General features: G+C 36.3%; 1 pseudogene; it reads left to right on the top strand.

The window, feature by feature from the left end:
- The first annotated feature begins 8900 nt into the window (after window positions 1-8900).
- LOC140991830 (DEAD-box ATP-dependent RNA helicase 35-like) lies at window positions 8901-16962 on the top strand (annotated as a pseudogene).
- The last annotated feature ends 1772 nt before the right edge of the window (window positions 16963-18734 follow it).

Raw genomic sequence — 18734 nt, 5'->3', positions numbered from 1 at the left:
ATCAGACTGTCTTGGAGCTTTACTTGTATGCATGCGAGGACAATATGATTAGCCTAATTGGCATCCTTTCGATTCCTTGCTATTGGCTGGTGATGGGAATGGAATGAACTTGTGAAGAAGATGAAGATAGGAGCAGAGAATTAGAGCCAGACGAGAATTACGGAAAGGGATTCTCAGCCGTGTCTTAATTCCATTCTACTCCTTAAGTGATAGCACTTCCTCCTTAATGCTGGAAGGCCTTGGCCGGTTTGTGCGTGTCTCATACGATACGAGGATTTCGAAATAAAAAGCACAGGTTGGTTGCATTCCTTGGTTGATCTTATGCATCCCCGTAGCATGTGGTGAACACTATTTGCATGGAAGTCGGTAAGAAATGGATACTTTCTATAATGGATGATTGCTATATGATGCTTTATTTGAATTTCTTTCCTTTCTTTTTATGTTTGTATCTTGTGAAGTTGAATGAAAAAGAGAAAAAGTGACACGGAAAGAAGAAGCAAGAACGAGGATGCCAAGCTCCTTTTGCAACGCCAACATAGAAATGCAACCCTGAATCAAGTCAAGGATTCAACGGACTTTAGTAATCCACTGGCATCTGGATCTTGTTCCTGTATAATTCATCAACAGTGAGGTTCTTTCTTCAAATGCTTTCATGTCTAATTCGAGCACTCATAAGCATATATATATATCATTGTCATTTATAAATTGAATAAGTTATTTTAATCGGTATTCTAAAAAGAACCCGTCTAGCTAGCGCTTTTTAGAAAACTGATTTAAATATCAAATGAGTTTATCCTTGTGCATGAATATATTTCTTGTTTGTGTTATTAAGATGTAAGAGAGTTTGATTGTTGATTTTGGATAGATGTGAGTAAATTAAGGAGGAGGTGTTCGTTTTCGAAGGAGGGAAGATCAAGAAAGTTAATTACTTGCAATTCGAACGTGTGGAGGAGTTGAAGAAGTGAGATTTGGAGCAACTTCCTCATTAATTTACGTTTTACGAAAATGTATGGTTTGTATAAAAAAAAATTGCGAAGATGTATCCATAATTTCAACTTAGGCTTCACTAGTAAAAATACTCTTCTAACAAGAAATACATATATAATACAAATCCATCGAGGTCAATAACACTGCCATATTGTACTCGAAATTCACATTAATGGTTCAGAAGTATATGTTGTAGAATGTGTTGCGTATTATCACTTATTATATTGTAACACATTTCATTTATACTTCAATTTATATTACTCATAGTCACACTCCGGCCACTTGATACAAAAAATAGAATACATTTAGAATAAAATAAGATACAAATCACATCCACTCAAATTCTGGGTCAGAATTAGGGAAAAGTATTTTAGAGTCCTAAGCATTTTTTCTCGACATATTTTTTATCTCTCTGACTGTGAACATGTTATAAAATTGACAGATCGTTTGTACATTTATAGTTAAAATTAATGGTTGGTTTAGTAAACATTCACAGCAGCAAAAACAATATGATAAGGTTGAAGTGAAAATAGTTACTTCCATTCAAAGCATCCAAAAGATAACATTTTATAATTCGTACTAAAAGGTCATCAACCACTTCAGCGGGGGCACGATCAGGCACTTAAAAAAAAGTATTTCACATACTACAACCTAAACTTTTGAAAAGCAATCTTTGAAGCATGGTTTGAGATTGTAAGGCTGACAATTGTTGAGAATTTTCAATGTACATGGTTCATATCATTCGAGAATTGATCTGAGCCAATATAACCGGATTCCTAGCCATTGGATAGCATCGGAAAAAACCAAATTGCTAGAACACAAGTTCCGGCCAAAACCTCGAGACAAGTAATAAATCATTCAAAAGCTCCAATTTTTCAGAAAAGCTAAAGTGACAAATGAAGAGAGAATCAGTTTTAAAAATCTCAAATTATGTAGCTATGTGGTTTGTTAAGCCAAAGAATAAATTGCCACACAAATTGAAGATTGCAAAAACATTTCAGATAATAAGACAACTTAAATGTCTTATTTTTTTTGTTAACAGAGCACTCGACCGTGAATTATACTACCATTTCTAGCATGAAGGCTTCACAGATATATTGTGGATTACAACATCTTAAGCAATTTCTTATCTCTCATCCGCTACCAAGGAAAAGTTGGCTCATGTGCATTTGTTAGAGCCGTTGCATGTGTCAAAATATATTATATATAGGATTTTGAATATTGTCATCAAGAATTCAGACTGCTATTGTTTCGACGTAGTTGACATATAAGGCAACTTGTATTCGGTGCTCCCACTCCTCAACGATGCCGAAACGCTCAGATAGGATGTCATGTGTGAACTAGGTTCTCGAGTATCACACGTTCTATGGTGTATCAAGATTTACGTACGGACTAAAGTCGTCCACCATATACACTAACCCGCTCGAGCGAAATCTACATTCACATTTTGATTCAAGGGTAAGAAGTTATTGTCATATCCGTACACATATGTTGAATTTTTGATCAATTGCTTTAGTTTTTTGTGATTTTAATAGGGAAAACATGCAATCCAATCATTCAGGACATTGACATCAACAGAGGCAATCAACCATTTGTGTTCTCATCCTGTCTGGTCGAATGGTTTCTTGTCCGAGCTTTTCTAGACTTATAAAGGTATACCAAATTATTCTATATAATTGTTATGAGCCTTTATAAATATGGTTTAGTTCATTTTGATTACGATTTGAGTTGATTGACAAAAAATTGTCTGATTGAATTCTAATTTTCAAAAGAAATATATTCGAATTCAATCATTTTATTCTCTTCCTTGGTATTGCCTCTGTTATTGTTTCATATATACTTTTTCCCCAATACTAATCCTTCAATTCCTTCCCACTCTCAATCTTTTACGCAGACGCGTTTTTTTAGACACCAAATTCAAAAATATTACATGATATGGGTATGCGTATTTGTCACATTTTAATGGATAAAAATCTTACCAATCCTGGTTACTCACTTTGAGCCTATATATACAAAATAAAGACAATTATGCTCTAAAAATTCATGATTACTACTTCTGAAAATGGAAAAAGAAAGAAATCGGAAAAGGTACAAGCTTTATAAATTGTACTGTAAGTAAATCAATATTACAAGTGTTCGAACCAGAATCAATATGATAAGTCTGTCTTAGAAATGTGTGTGCTTGCAAGATAGATCGTAGAGAGATAGTTAAATGTCTTATTTTTTATGTTAAAAAGACAATCGACCGTGAATTATACTCTCACCTCTAGCATGGTTTCACAAATATAGTGGATTACAACATCTTAAGCAATTTTTTATCTCTCATCCGCTACCAAGGAAAAGTTGAGCGTCGTTGCATGTGTCGAAATGCATTATAGGATTTTGAATATCGCCATCAAGAATTCAGACTGTTATTGTTTCGACGTAGTTGAAGTACACGATAATCTGTATTCGGTGCCCCACTCCTCAACGATGTCGTACGCTTAGACAGGATGTCATGTGTGAACTAGGTGCTCAAGTATCACACGTTCTATGGTATATCAAGACTTACGGATTAAAGTCGTCCACCATATGCACTAACCTGCTTGAGCGGAATCTACATTTACTTTTTGATCGAAGGATAAGAAATTATTGTCATATGCATACACATAGGTTGAATGTTTGACCAATTGCTTTTGTTTTTTGTATTTTTAATAGGAAAGACATACAATCCAATCATTCTGGACCTTGACATCAACTAATCCAATCAATCATTTGTGTTTTCATCCTGTCATTGGTCAAATGGTTTCTTATCCGAGGTTTTTTAGAATTAGAAAGATATACTAAATTATTCACTTTAGTTGTTACAAGCCGTTATAAATATGGTTTAGTTCATTTTGATTATGGATTGAGTTTATTGACCAAAATTTGTTTGATTGAATTCTAATTTTCAAAAGATATATATTCGAGTTCAATCATTTTGTTTTCTTCCTCTGTATTGCATCTGTTTTTGTTTCATATATACTTCTTCTGCAACACGAATCCTTCAGTTCCTTCCCAATCTCAATCTTTTATGTAGACACGCGTTTTTTTAGACACCAAATTCAAAAATATTACATGACACGGGTATGCATGTTTATCTCATTTAATAATGGATAAAAATCATTCTTATTCTGGTTAATTGACACTTTAAGCCTATATGTACACAAATAAAGAAAGTATGATGTAAAAATTCATGATTACTACTTCTGAAAATGGAAAAAGAAAGAAAGCGGAAAAGGTAGAAGCTTTTATAAATTATATTGTAATAAATCAATATTACAAGTGACTGAATCAGAATCAATATGATAAGTTTGTCTTAGAAATGTGTGTGCTTGCAAGATAAATTGTAGAGTGATAGTTGAATGTCATATTTTTTTGTTAAAAAGGCACTCGACCGTGAATTATACTCTCACATCCAACATGAATGTTTCACACATAAAGTTGATTACAACATCATAAGCAAGTTTTTATCCCTCGTTCGCTACCAAGGAAAAGTTGGCTCATGTGTATTTGTGAGTGTTAGCAGTTCCAGCTCCGTATCAAGGTCACGATCGATATCGTCACTAGCATCAATATCGTCACTATCATCAATATCGATATCATCAATAAGAAAACCTTTAGGCTTGTTATCCAGGACCTTGTTCAGAAATACCGTAATGAAAGGAACATAGGAGTTTGTCGCTAGGTATTTGACCAAATAGGATCTTTTTTTTTGCGTATGGCATCGCCACTCCATTTGGCAGCATCCACTAATTCAGAACTTAATTTGAAAGCCATATTTCGACCCGGACGTTTTCGGGATGCCGCTAATAACCAACGAATGGCAAGTGCTTTTCCTTGTGTGGATCCTATTTCTATGGGCTCATAGATACTATCAACGAGCAGATGAATCAATCAATGAAGTTCATTTGTTCAAAAGGATCATCAATCAGAAAAAATGGAATGGAGTTTTTTGTAACAGTAGAAAACTAAATCAACTTTGTCATTTAGACGAAAAAAAAAGCCTCTGATTCTTAAGAACCCAACGGGCCCTTTCCCCTCGAATCAGACAAAGTTACATGTGTCGAAATGCATTATAGGATTTTGAATGTCAACATAAAAAATTCAGAAGATTATTGTTTTGATATGGTTGATGTATACGACAACTTGTATTCAGTGCCCCCCACTCCTCGACAATGCCGAAAAGCTCAGACATGATGTCATATGTGAACTAGGTGCTCAAGTATCACACGTTCTATGGTATATCGAAACTTACGGATTAAAGTCGTCCACCATATGCACTAACCCGCTCGAGCGGAATCTACATTGACATCATTCAAGACCTTGACATCAACTGAGGCAATCAACCATTTGTGTTCTCGTCCTGACATTGGTCGAACAGTTTCTTATTCGAGCTTTTTTAGACTTAGAAAGGTATATGAAATTATTCTTTATAGTTGTTACGAGGCTAATACTCAATAATATTATGTTTTTAACATTTATATTGTTTTAGTCCTTCTACAAGAGGCCAAACATTAGAGATATCAACTCAATGCACATCAAAATCGATTAAATTGGTCACCATTATGTGGTGATAGTTGGACTTGTTAAAATTAAAATTGGTGGTGTACTGCACAATTTCGTCATTGTGCAAAATAGTGGCGGAGTGACATTCGGTTTTAAATGCTTTGCGGTCCTGCCATTTGACTGCAATAACATATTTGATGATCAGTTTTAGCTACCAGATATCCACGGTGGTGGCTCAACGATGATCAGGAAAAAAAAAGAGTGATTTAAGGACGAAAAAAGAGGAAGTTGTGGAGCAGCAAGGTGAACCTTCTCAATAGTGTGGGATGGCTGGAACTTGCAAAGGATGACTCAGTAGTGTGTGCTTGCAAGATAGATAGTAGATAGATAGTTAAATGTCTTATTTTTTTGTTAATAGGGCACTCGACAATGAATTATACTCTCAACTCCAGCATGAAGGTTTCACAGATATAATGGATTACAACATTTTAAACAATTTCTTATCTCTCGTCCGCTACCAAGAAAAATTTGAGCGCCGTTGCATGTGTCGAAATGCATTTTAGGATTTTGAATATCACCACCAAGAATTCAGACTGTTATTATTTCAACGTATTTGACATATACGCAACTTGTATTCGGCGCCCCCACTCCTCAACGATGCCGAAACGCTCAAACAGGATGTCATGTGTGAACTAGGTGCTCAAGTATCACACGTTGTATGGTATATCAAGACTTACAGATTAAAGTCGTCCACCATGTGCACTAACCCACTCGAGCGAAATCTACATTCACTTTTTGATCGAAAATGTACAAGCTTTATAAATTTTACTGTAAGTAAATCAATATTACAAGTATCCGAACCAGAATCAATATGATAAATATGTCTTAGAAATGTGTGTGCTTGCAAGATGGATAATAGATAGATAGTTAAATGTCTTTTTTTTTTGTTAAAAAGACAATCGACCATGAATTATACTCCCAACTACAGCATGAAGGTTTCATAGATATAGTGGATTACAACATCTTAAGCAATTTCTTATCTCCTGTGCGCTACCATGGAAAAGTAGAGCGTCGTTGCATGTGTCGAAATGAATTATAAGATTTTGACTATCAAAATCAAGAACTCAGAATGTTATTGTTTCGACGTAGTTGACGTATACAACAACTTGTTTTCAATGCCCTCACTCCTCAACGATGCCGCTTTCTTATCCTCGTCTGCTGCCAAGGGAAAGTTGGTTAATGTTCATTTGGGAGCGCCGTTCTATGTCTCGAAATGCATCATAGGATTTTGAATATCACCATAAAAAATTCAGACTGTTATTGTTTCGACATAGTTGATATATATTACAACTTGTATTTGGTGCTCCCGTTCCTCAACGATGTCGCAATTTCTTATCTCCCATCCGCTACCAAAGAAAAGTTGGCTTATGTATATTTTTGAGTGCCGTTGCATGTGTCGAAATGCATTATAGGATTTTGAATATCACCATAAAAAATTCAAACTATTATTGTTTTGATATAGTTGATGTATACGACAACTTGTATTCAGTGCCCCCATTCCTCGACAATGCCGAAACGTTCAGACATGATACCATGTGTGAACTAGGTGCTCAAGTATAACACATTCTGAAACGTCTGCCCTTTTTATTGCTTTAAAAGTACTCGAAAAAAATTTTTTTTTTTTTCGGCCAATAAACTAACACATGAAAATATTTTGCCCTCTTTAAAATAAACGTCAACCCACTAGCATTTAAAAATTCAAGTGAAATAGTCATAAAGTAATAGCGTCTACTGTTTGCCAAATCTAAAAGTAATAAGTTTGAAAAGGTATAGCTCATACTAAGCCTCTCAAAAACTCTCAAAAACTCTCAAAAGCATAAATAAATAGTCTTAAAATCTTTAATTTAAATCATAAAGCATAATGCGGAAAATGAAACGCCGGTCCTCGGGTTGTGTGCACCTTCAGTCCAGTAGTATCACTCATCAAGACCTCCCTCAATACCACCTGCATCCATCACACCTAGTGAGTCTAAAGACTCAACACACCATAATCTTGATAACGAGTAGTATAATAATAAAATCACATGCAACAGTGAAAATACTTTTAAGTAAAATAACATTTCATGACATGCATAAACTTTAACATTATCCTCAACATGACATAAATCCTTTAATCATGATCATAAACATTTTCCTTTATCCTTAGTTGAATTCAGATCGTTAATTGTGACTATCCTCAATCCTCAAAAGTCGATGGATCCATCTACATGTAACCACAGTACTGGGCGGCGGGGGACACCAGCGACACTCTCACCGGTCAACTAGGCCCTGGCCAAGCATTATCGAATAGAAATACGATCGTCGGGGCTCCCTCTGGGGCCTTTTCCCCTCACGATATTCCCATTCTTACGTTAATCCTCATATCCTCTGTTCGTAACAATGGAAACACGATCGTCGGGCTCCCACTGGGACCATCACCCTCACGATATTGCCATCATTAACGAACTAGTCACAATCACTTCACTTCCTTCAACGTTTTTCATTCACATCACTTTATAAAATCATTAATAACATTTACCTTTTTCCCTTTTTGAAACCAAGCATGCAACATGTATTTAAATGTCTTCTTTAAATCATAAAAATTTCTAAGACATTTAAAAATCATAATTAAATCATGAGAAATTCATAAACATTTTAAAATACCATATTTAACATGAAAACAGCATTTCGGGCACTGCCATGACCTTTACTCATTTCCCGGTGTAAAAAGACCGTTTTACCCCTAGACTCGACATTTTATGATTTCGACTTTTTTCTTGATTTCATGACTCTAATATGTCCCAAATAATTATTTAAGCTTATATGAATTTTTTCGTAATTTTATTTTGCTTAAAACTTAGACTTTTTCAATTATCTTTTCTTAATTATTTTAACGGTGTTTTAATCCCGAAAAATACCAAACTTTAATATAAAATTCCTAAATTCTAAATTTAGTCTTTTTATATTATTTTAGCCCTTATGGATCACGACTCGACCCCCGTGAGTCGTTTTCCAAATTTTCTTTGTTTTAAAACTCATTTTAACACCTAAACTTCGACCCCGAGCCATCTCTTAATTTTCACGAGTTACTCCCGAGCCATGTCGAACCAAAACTTGCCCAACATGCCAAAGTACCCTACTGGACTCTAAGTTTGTCAAGATATCCACCCAAAACCGAAAAACGAAGCAGCCCAAGTAACACCTATTCTGGCCGAGAGTTGTGTGATGCATGGACTCTATGTTGTGTGATCGTGTGGACACAGCCAACGCCCTACCACCCAAACCCAACTCAAGAACACTTGCTTAGGACCCTAAGGACTCTTCCTAACCTAGCCCGTGCCCCACGCATGGAGCCCTTGAACCACAGCAGCCGTGCGAAGGCAGCAACTGCTGCAGCTGCTTCTCGGGTAGAGTCCTTGCTTGCAAGGACTCTTCTCCAGCCTTTACCGTGTGTCCTAGCCTGGCTAGGACTCCCTCCCTGACCCACTCAAGACCTTGGCTAGCCCTTGGAATGAGCCAACCATGCCCCAACCCCTGGACCACAGAAACCGAACCCATGACCCCATGACAGCACAAAAATCGATTATTCTCGTGTGATGCTTACGGTGCAGCGGCTTGGAGTGTTTGGGTCCTTTTTAAACTCATGTAAAAGCAACTCTAGATCATAACCTAACGTCATGGCAGCCCCTTACATGCATAGAACGAGTTATGGAATACAAAGTCATGAGTTTACAACATATATGTGCTAAAAACCGAAAATTCCAAAGGGTTTCCTTGTGATCTTCATGCATTCAATATTTAAAACAATAATATGATATGATGGATGAGAAAAGGAGATTAGGGTGTGCCTTTGCGTAGATTACGCTCGAATATACGTTGACGACGAAGAACGGGACGCGACGATGGCTTGATCTTGCTTGCCCTTTCGAAACCCTCTCCAAATTGTGTGAAGTGCCGTGAGGTTGTGTGTGTTTTGGGGTGTTGGGAGAGTTTTTCAGTTTTAAAAAGGTGAGTGGCCGATTCTTTTCTTTCAAGTAGGCTAGGGTTTGTGATTTATTTTACACTTTAAATATTAGTTAAACACCTACAAGGCTTATTAGGCCTATTAAGCCATCTAATTAGGCCCATTAGTTAAATTAGAATTTAAATAAAATAATAACAAAGTTTTGATAAAATAAGTTCGTGAATTAAATAGCCGGACTGCTTAAAAGCTCGTATTTTAGTTGAAAAGCCAACACCGATAAAATTTACGTCCTGGCTTATTAAATCACCTCAAAACCCCATATTTTCAAAAATTCTAAAAGCATCAACCATATTTTAAATAATTAAAAATAATTATTTAATAAAAACATTTTACGTTTTTCAGCCTTCGGACCCCGTTCCTCGATCGTCACTTGAATATTCCTAAAAATACAATTTTATGCATGATGACAATAAAAATCTCATTTAGCATATGCACAAGTATGTCACATAATTAATTAGCAATTAAAATCAATTACTTACTCATTTTCAAATTTCCTAGATTTGCATGCGGTTGGATTACGTTGTCTAAATTTTGGACCTTACACATTCTATGGTATATCGAAGCTTACGGATTAAAGTCATCCACCATATGCACTAACCCGCTCGAGCGGAATCTACATTGACTTTTTGATCGGAGGGTAAGAAATTATTGTCATATGCATGGTTGAATTTTTGAGTAATTGCTTTTGTTTTTTGTATTTTTAATAGGAAAGACATACAATCCAATCATTCAGGACCTCGACATCAACTGAGGCAATCAACCATTTGTGTTCTCGTCCTGACATTGGTCGAATGGTTTCTTATCCGACCTTTTTCAGACTTAGAAAGGTATATCAAATTATTCTTTATAGTTGTTACGAGGCTAATACTTAACAATACTATGTTTTAACATTTATATTGTTTTAGGGCTTCTACAAGGGGCCAAATATTAGAGATATCAACTCAATGCACAAAAAAAAAAATCGATGAAATTGGTCACCATTATGTGGTGATAGTTGGACTTGTTAAATTCAAAATTGGTGGTGTACTGCGCAATTTCGTCATTGTGCAAAATAGTGGCGGAGTGAAATTCGGTTCTAAATGCTTTGCGGTCATGCCATTTGACTGCAATAACATATTTGATGATCAGTTTTAGCTACCAGATATCCACGGTGGTGGCTCAACGATGATCAGGAAAAAAAAGAAGAGTGATTTACAGACGAAAAAAGAGGAAGTTGTGGAGCAGCAAAGTGAACCTTCTCAGTAGTGTGGGATGGATGGAACTTGCAAAGGATGACTCAGTAATGTGTGCTTGCAAGATAGATAGTAGATAGATAGTTAAATGTCTTATTTTTTTGTTAATAGGGCACTAGACCGTGAATTATACTCTCAACTCCAGCATGAAGGTTTCACAGATATAGTGGATTACATCTTAAACAATTTCTTATCTCTTGTCCGCTACCAAGGAAAATTTGAGCGCCGTTGCATGTGTCGAAATGCATTATAGGATTTTGAATATCACCACCAAGAATTCAGACTATTATTGTTTCAACGTATTTCACATATACGCAACTTGTATTCGGTGCCCCCACTCCTCAACGATGCCGAAACGCTCAGACATGATGTCATGTGTGAACTAGGTGCTCAAGTATCACATGTTCTATGGTATATCAAGACTTACAGATTAAAGTCGTCCACCATATACACTAACCCGATCGAGCGGAATCTACATTCACTTTTTGATCGAAAAGGTACAAGCTTTATAAATTGTACTATAAGTAAATGAATACTACATGTGTCCGAACCATAATCAATATGATAAATATGTCTTAGAAATGTGTGTGCTTGCAAGATAGATAGTAGAAAGATAGTTAAATGTCTTATCTTTTTTGTTAAAATGGCAATCGACCGTGAAATATACTCCCAACTCCAGTATGAATGTTTCATAGATATAGTGGATTACAACATCTTAAGCAATTTCTTATCTCCCGTGCACTACCAACGAAAAGTTGAGCGTCGTTGCATGTGTCGAAATGCATTATAGATTTTGAATATCACAATCAATAACTCAGACTAATATTGTTTCGACGTAGTTGACGTATACAACAACTTCTTTTCGATGCCCTCACTTCTCAACGATGCCGCAATTTCTTATCCTCATCCACTACCAAGGGAAATGTGGTAAATGTGCATTTGTGAGCGCCATTGTATGTCTCGAAATGCATTATAGGATTTTGAATATCACCATAAAAAATTCAGACTGTTATTGTTTCGACATAGTTGATATATATGACGACTTGTATTTGGTGCCCCCACTTCTCAATGATGCCGCAATTTCTTATCTCTCGTACCCTACCAAAGAAAAGTTGGCTCATGTGCATTTGTGAGTGCCGTTGCATGTGTCAAAATGCATTATAGGATTTTGAATATCACCATAAAAAATTCAAACTATTATTGTTTTGATATAGTTGATGTATACGACAACTTGTATTCAGTGCCCCCACTCCTCGACGATGCCGAAACGCTCAGACAAGATGTCATGTGTGAACTAGGTGCTCAAGTATCAAACGTTCTATGGTATATCGAAACTTACGGATTAAAGTCGTCCACCTTATGCACTAACCTGCTCGAGCGAAATCTATATTGAATTTGTGATCGGAGGGTAAGAAATTATTGTCATACACATACACATAGGTTGAATTTTTGACCAATTGCTTTTGTTTTTTACATTTTTAATAGGAAAGTCATACAATCCAATCATTCAGGACCTTGACATCAACTGAGACGATCAACCATTTGTGTTCTCATCCTGACATTGGTCGAACGGTTTCTTATCCGAGCTTTTTAAGACTTAGAAAGGTATATGAAATTATTCTTTATAGTTGTTACGAGGCTAATACTCAATAATACTATGTTTTTAACATTTATATTGTTTTAGTCCTTCTACAAGAGGCCAAACATTAGAGATATCAACTCAATGCACATCAAAATCGATTAAATTGATCACCATTATGTGGTGATAGTTGGACTTGTTAAATTAAAAATTGGTGGTGTACTGCGCAATTTCGTCATTGTGCAAAATAGTGGCGGAGTGAAATTCGGTTTTAAATGCTTTGCAGTCATGCCATTTGACTGCAATAACATATTTTATGATCAGTTTTAGCTACCAGATATCCCCGGTGGTGGCTCAACGATGATCAGGAAAAAAAAAAGAAGAGTGACTTAAGGACGAAAAAAGAGGAAGTTGTGGAGCAGCAAGGTGAACATGCTCAGTAGTGTGGGATGGCTGGAACTTGCAAAGGATGACTCAGTAGTGTGTGTTTGCAAGATAGATAGTAGATAGATATTTAAATGTCTTATTTTTTTGTCAATAGGGCACTCGACCGTGAATTATACTCCCAACCCCAGCATTAAGGTTTCACAGATATAGTGGATTACAAAATCTTAAACAATTTCTTTTCTCGTCCGCTACCAAGGAAAATTTGAGCGCCGTTGCATGTGTCGAAATGCATTATAGGATTTTGAATATCACCACCAAGAATTCAGACTATTATTGTTTCAACGTATTTCACATATACGCAACTTGTATTCGGTGCCCCCACTCCTCAACGATGCCGAAACGCTCAGACAGGATGTCATGTGTGAACTAAGTGCTCAAGTATCACACGTTGTATGGTATATCAAGACTTACAGATTAAAGTCGTCCACCATATGAACTAACCCGCTCGAGCGGAATCTACATTCACTTTTTGATCGAAAAGGTACAAGCTTTATAAATTGTACTGTAAGTAAATCAATATTACAAATGNACGTTGTATGGTATATCAAGACTTACAGATTAAAGTCGTCCACCATATGAACTAACCCGCTCGAGCGGAATCTACATTCACTTTTTGATCGAAAAGGTACAAGCTTTATAAATTGTACTATAAGTAAATGAATACTACATGTGTCCGAACCATAATCAATATGATAAATATGTCTTAGAAATGTGTGTGCTTGCAAGATAGATAGTAGAGGGATAGTTATATGTCTTTTTTTTTGTTAAAAGGACAATCGATCGTGAATTATGCTCCCAACTTCAGCATGAAGGTTTCATAGATAAAGTGGATTACAACATCTTAAGCAATTTCTTATCTCTCGTGCACTACCAAGGAAAAGTTGAGCGTCGTTGCATGCAACAGCACTCACAAATGCACATGAGCCAACTTTTTTTGGTAACGAACGAGAGATAAGAAATTGCGACATCGTTGAAAAGAGGGGGCATCGAATACAAGTTGTCACATACATCAACTACGTCGAAACAATAATAGTCTAAATTCTTGTTGGTGATATTCAAAAGTCTATAATGTATTTTGACACATGCAACGGCGCTCACAAATGCACATGGCCAACTTTTCTTTGGTAGTGGACGAGAGATAAAAAATTACGGCATCGTTAAGGAGTGGGGCACCGAATACAAGTTGTCGTATACGTCAACTACGTCGAAACAATAACAGTCTGAATTCTTGATGGTGATATTCAAAATTCTATAAAGCATTTGACACATGCAACGGTGCTACAAAATGCAAGTGAGCCAACTTTTTTTGGGTAACAGACGAGAGATAAGAAATGGTGACATCGTTGAGGAGTGGGGGCATCGAATACAAGTTGTCATATACATCAACTACCTCGAAATAATAACAGTCTGAATTCTTGATGGTGATATTCAATATCCTGTAATGCATTTCGACACATTCAATGGTGCTCCCAAATGCACATGAGCCAACTTTTCCTTGATAGCGGACGAGAGATAAGAAATTGCGGCATAGTTGAGGAGTGGGGGCACCAAATACAAGTTGTCGTATACGTCAACTACGTCGAAACAATAACATTCTGAATTCTTGATGGTGATATTCAAAATCCTATAATGCATTTTGACATATGCAATGGCGCTCACAATTGCACATGAGCCAAATTTTCCTTGGTAGAGAACGGGAGATAAGAAATTACGGCATTGTTGATGAGTCGGGGCACCGAATACAAGTTGTTGGATACGTCAACAACATCGAAAAAATAACATTCTGAATTCTTGATGGTGATATTCGAAATTCTATAAAGCATTTGACACCTGCAACGGTGCTCACAAATGCACATGAGTCAACTTTTTTTTGGTAGTGGACATGAGATAAGAAATTGCGATATCGTTGAAGAAAGGGGGCACCGAATACAAGTTGTCGCATACGTCAACTACGTTGAAACAATAACAGTCTGAATTCTCGTTGATGATATTCAGAACTATATAATGTATTTCGACACATGCAACGGAGCTCACAAATGCACATGAGACAACTTTTCTTTGGTAGCGGACGAGAGATAAGAAATTGTGGCATCGTTAAGGAGTGGGGGCACTGAATACAAGTTGTCGTATATGTCAACTACATCGAAACAATAACAGTCTGAATTCTTGATGGTGATATTCAAAATTCTATAAAGCATTTGACACATGCAACGATGCTCATAAAATGACAACTTGTATAAAGAATTCTTGATGGTGATATTCAAAATTCTATAAAGCATTTGACACATGCAACGATTTTTCACTTGCCTTCAAAATCATAAAATACTGGATGGTCATTATTTTAAATTTCTCTTTTCACCTTTCCAGACGATGTTGTTGCTGTATCGTAGAAGTTTGTATATCTGGTACATCATTCTTGTAAATCTCTTTTAGGATTTGGGATTACAAATGCATTTCTGTTATGAAAATCATTTAACCTTGATTATTCTGTTTTTCTGTCATAAAATATATTATAGGCATCAGTTTATGGGTTCATCTGATAGTATGAAGCTCGATGCTAATATCAGATTGTGTGTCTTAACCTTGAAATATGACCCCATTACATATGGTTGAGTTAGTTTTGATTACGGTTTGAGTCGATTTAGACCAAAATGATGTTCCGCAGCCCATAAAAAATATTTTATCATTAGAAATGAAAATAGATTTTGAATTTAACTTGAATAAATATAGTTTAAATTACATAAACTAGTATATGTAGGTGAACTCAAAATGTTGACTTGTAAAATGAATTTAGAGTTACGGTTCCTCGTGTTTCTTGCTTGGTTCCTTCTTTATAGGAACCATAACCAAACCGTAAGTTCACATGGTTGGGTCATGGGTGCATGATAATCTTGGATCTGCATGCTTGTGAAATCAATTAAAAGGAAATCATGGTTGTGAAATTATTTGTTTTTGGATCTAGTTGCATTCACTTTGGTATACTACTAGCAAGATGAGAATTTAGCATTTTACTTGGTACATTTTCAAGATTTGTTAGGTAAAAACGGTATATTGGTTGGTCTTATCCAAGCCTTGTGCTTGTACTTTTGAAAACGTTGAAGCAATTAGATTGTTACAGTTGAAGCTGATAATGTATAATGCATATACTTTTCTTTTTTAACTCCTGTTTGAATGATTCTAAGTACATTTTTCTTTTAAAAATGTGTGTTCTTAATTACACAAATGCGGAAATAGATCTGAACTGACCACACAATATTCTGCAGATATCTAACTTTGGATGAGGCAGATCGCTTAGTTGACTTGGGCTTTGAAGATGACATAAAGAGAAGTCTTTGATCACTTCCAAGCGCAAAGACAAAAACCCTGCTATTTTCAGCTACAATGCCCACGAAGATTCAAAATTTTGCTAGGAGTGCACTAGTGAAGCTTGTAACTGTGAACGTTGGAAGGGCCGAAGCAGCTAATCTTGATGTGATTCAAGAAGTGGAGTATGTGAAGAAAGAAGCAAGATCGTTTACCTTCTTGAATGCTTGCAAAGTACCCCACCGCCACCTGTTTTGGTGTTTTGTGAGAACAAAGCAGATGTGGATGACATTCTTGAGTATCTTCCTCTAAAGGGAGTAGAAGCTGTCGCAGTTCATTGATGGAAGGATCAGGAAGAGAGAATACGCCATCGTGGCCTTTAAATTTGGCAAAAAGGATGTTTTAGTAGTCACGTATGTGGCTTCCAAAGGTCTCGATTTTCCCGACATCTAGCACGTCATCAACTATGATATGCCTGCAGAAATATAAAACTATGTCCATAGAATCAGAAGAACGGGCAGATGTGGGGAAACATGAATTGCCACAACGTTTATTATCAAGAACCAAATCGAAACAACCCTTCTGGATTTGAAGCACCTCTTACAAGAAGCAAAGCAGAGGATACCGCCTGTTCTTGCTGAGCTTAACCATCCAATGGAAGATGTGGAAGAGATAGCTAATGCAAGTGGAGGGTTGTGCTTACTGCGGTGGGCTTGGTCATCGTATCCGTGATTGCCCCCAAGTTGTAGCATCAAAAGAGCATGCAAATTGCCAGTTCAAGAAAGGACTATTTCGGATCAGGGGGTTATCGAGGGGAGATTTGACTTGTACTCTTTTTTACTTATCTTGATTGTGTCCTCCATTTTCTCCTATCTCGTTTATGTTTTATACCTTTGTTCTTTCAGTATGGGATCCTTGTCTGCTTTTATGCCCTTTACTGCTTCCTCGATATCTTAATTATTTGAATCCACTTGCTTTATATAAATATAAATACCAAACAGCTTCTATTCAAATTACAATTCCACATCTTCAGACATACTAAAATATTTGACACAATGATATCATAATATAAATTTATAAATTATACCACTAAAGGAAAAGCATACCTTTTTTGTCCAATAATCTGTTACTACTATAAAAATGTGAATAAAAAGCACAATTCTCCACTCTCAAATTGTATGGGGACATTCCAGCTCCAGGAAACACAAAGTAGCCATAGGGCCTGTTTATTTATTACATATGAATGGATGCATTTAGCTATGTGATTAGGCACGCGTATTGGACGGGATCCCTTCGGTGCAACGCATCAAACTCTTGAGGTGTTAGAATGCAACCCTTCTCGTCGGGTATCGGCCTAGCGAATAATACAAGAGAACCGACAGAACTTGAGAAACTACCCTTCAAGTTTGTTTCATTCTGATTCTGTAGATGATGTTTCAAGTAATCATTTAGACAGAAAGTAATAGTTCTTTTTGACACAAGTATGTGAAGGTTCTGTTGATCTTGATTGTTAATCTTCCATAGGTATGATGTAACACACCAGGAAAATAGTCTGCTCCTGTGAATTAGCAAACATCAATCAAATGTGCACTTTATTCCTGCCTTTGCATTGCAGGTTCACAAAAGTGCTTGCGTGTTCTTCCGACAAAACGAACTTTATCGAATGATCTGAAGATCAAACAAGTCCTGTAAATTCATCATTTCTCTGAATCTACAACGTGCTCATTCTGAACTAAGGTCGAGGAAAGTTCCCGAAATTCTTCAAGAAGACGATTAATGGTCAATATTTCACCCCTCTAAGGATTTGTTTATTGTCTTTTTTACTGGTAAATAATTCAATCTTACTTGCAAGTTATTCTTCAGAGGCTGAGAATGCGTGCCAAGTGAATAAAAGAAACTCCAAACTTTTTATCATATTTTTGTACCGATATATAGGATCTAAAGTGATACCCGTGGCCCCGTGGGATGTAGTTAAAAAATTGATAAATATCTATTGAGTTATTCTCGATACGTTATCAGATATGGCGAGAGTCATTTTGAATCTCTCTAGTATTTATTTATTGGTTTCATATGAATCTTTTATATTAACAATTAACAAAAATAAAAGGAATGGAATCCTAGTACTCTGTATCTGTCCTAAGAACCAACGTCTTTTGAGCCAAGACCAGAGCATGCGTCAAGTATCATATCAAGATACACAGAAGCCTAAAGAGAGACCAAATCATCATAATTCCAAACTGCTCCAAGAAGCAATATCGTTGAGATATCTAACAAAATATAAGATCAAGGACCCCAGCGGATCCTTGTTTTATCAGAAAACCAAATGTCAAAATGAAAAACAAAATCTACCACATCCAATTTCGAGACTACCATGGCAAAAACATGGATTTTCATCATCAAATGCGGGCAACAAATAATTCTATGAGGGATTATGTCTTCCTATTCTTCGACACAAGAATAAGTTCGGCAACGGATCACGCAATCTTGGTGATCTTCTCTATCTAATGAACGGGGAGTCTGCTTTAAAATCGTCCGCCCTGCACCCACCCCCGAGTATATGCTTCAACAGGAATCACACAAGGGGAGATTAGAAACC

This window comes from Primulina huaijiensis, chromosome 13 (assembly GCF_012295235.1).
Source record: "Primulina huaijiensis isolate GDHJ02 chromosome 13, ASM1229523v2, whole genome shotgun sequence".
Lineage (NCBI taxonomy): Eukaryota > Viridiplantae > Streptophyta > Magnoliopsida > Lamiales > Gesneriaceae > Primulina > Primulina huaijiensis.
Note: the sequence above shows the minus strand (reverse complement) of the source record. Positions and strands in the feature narration are given on the sequence as shown.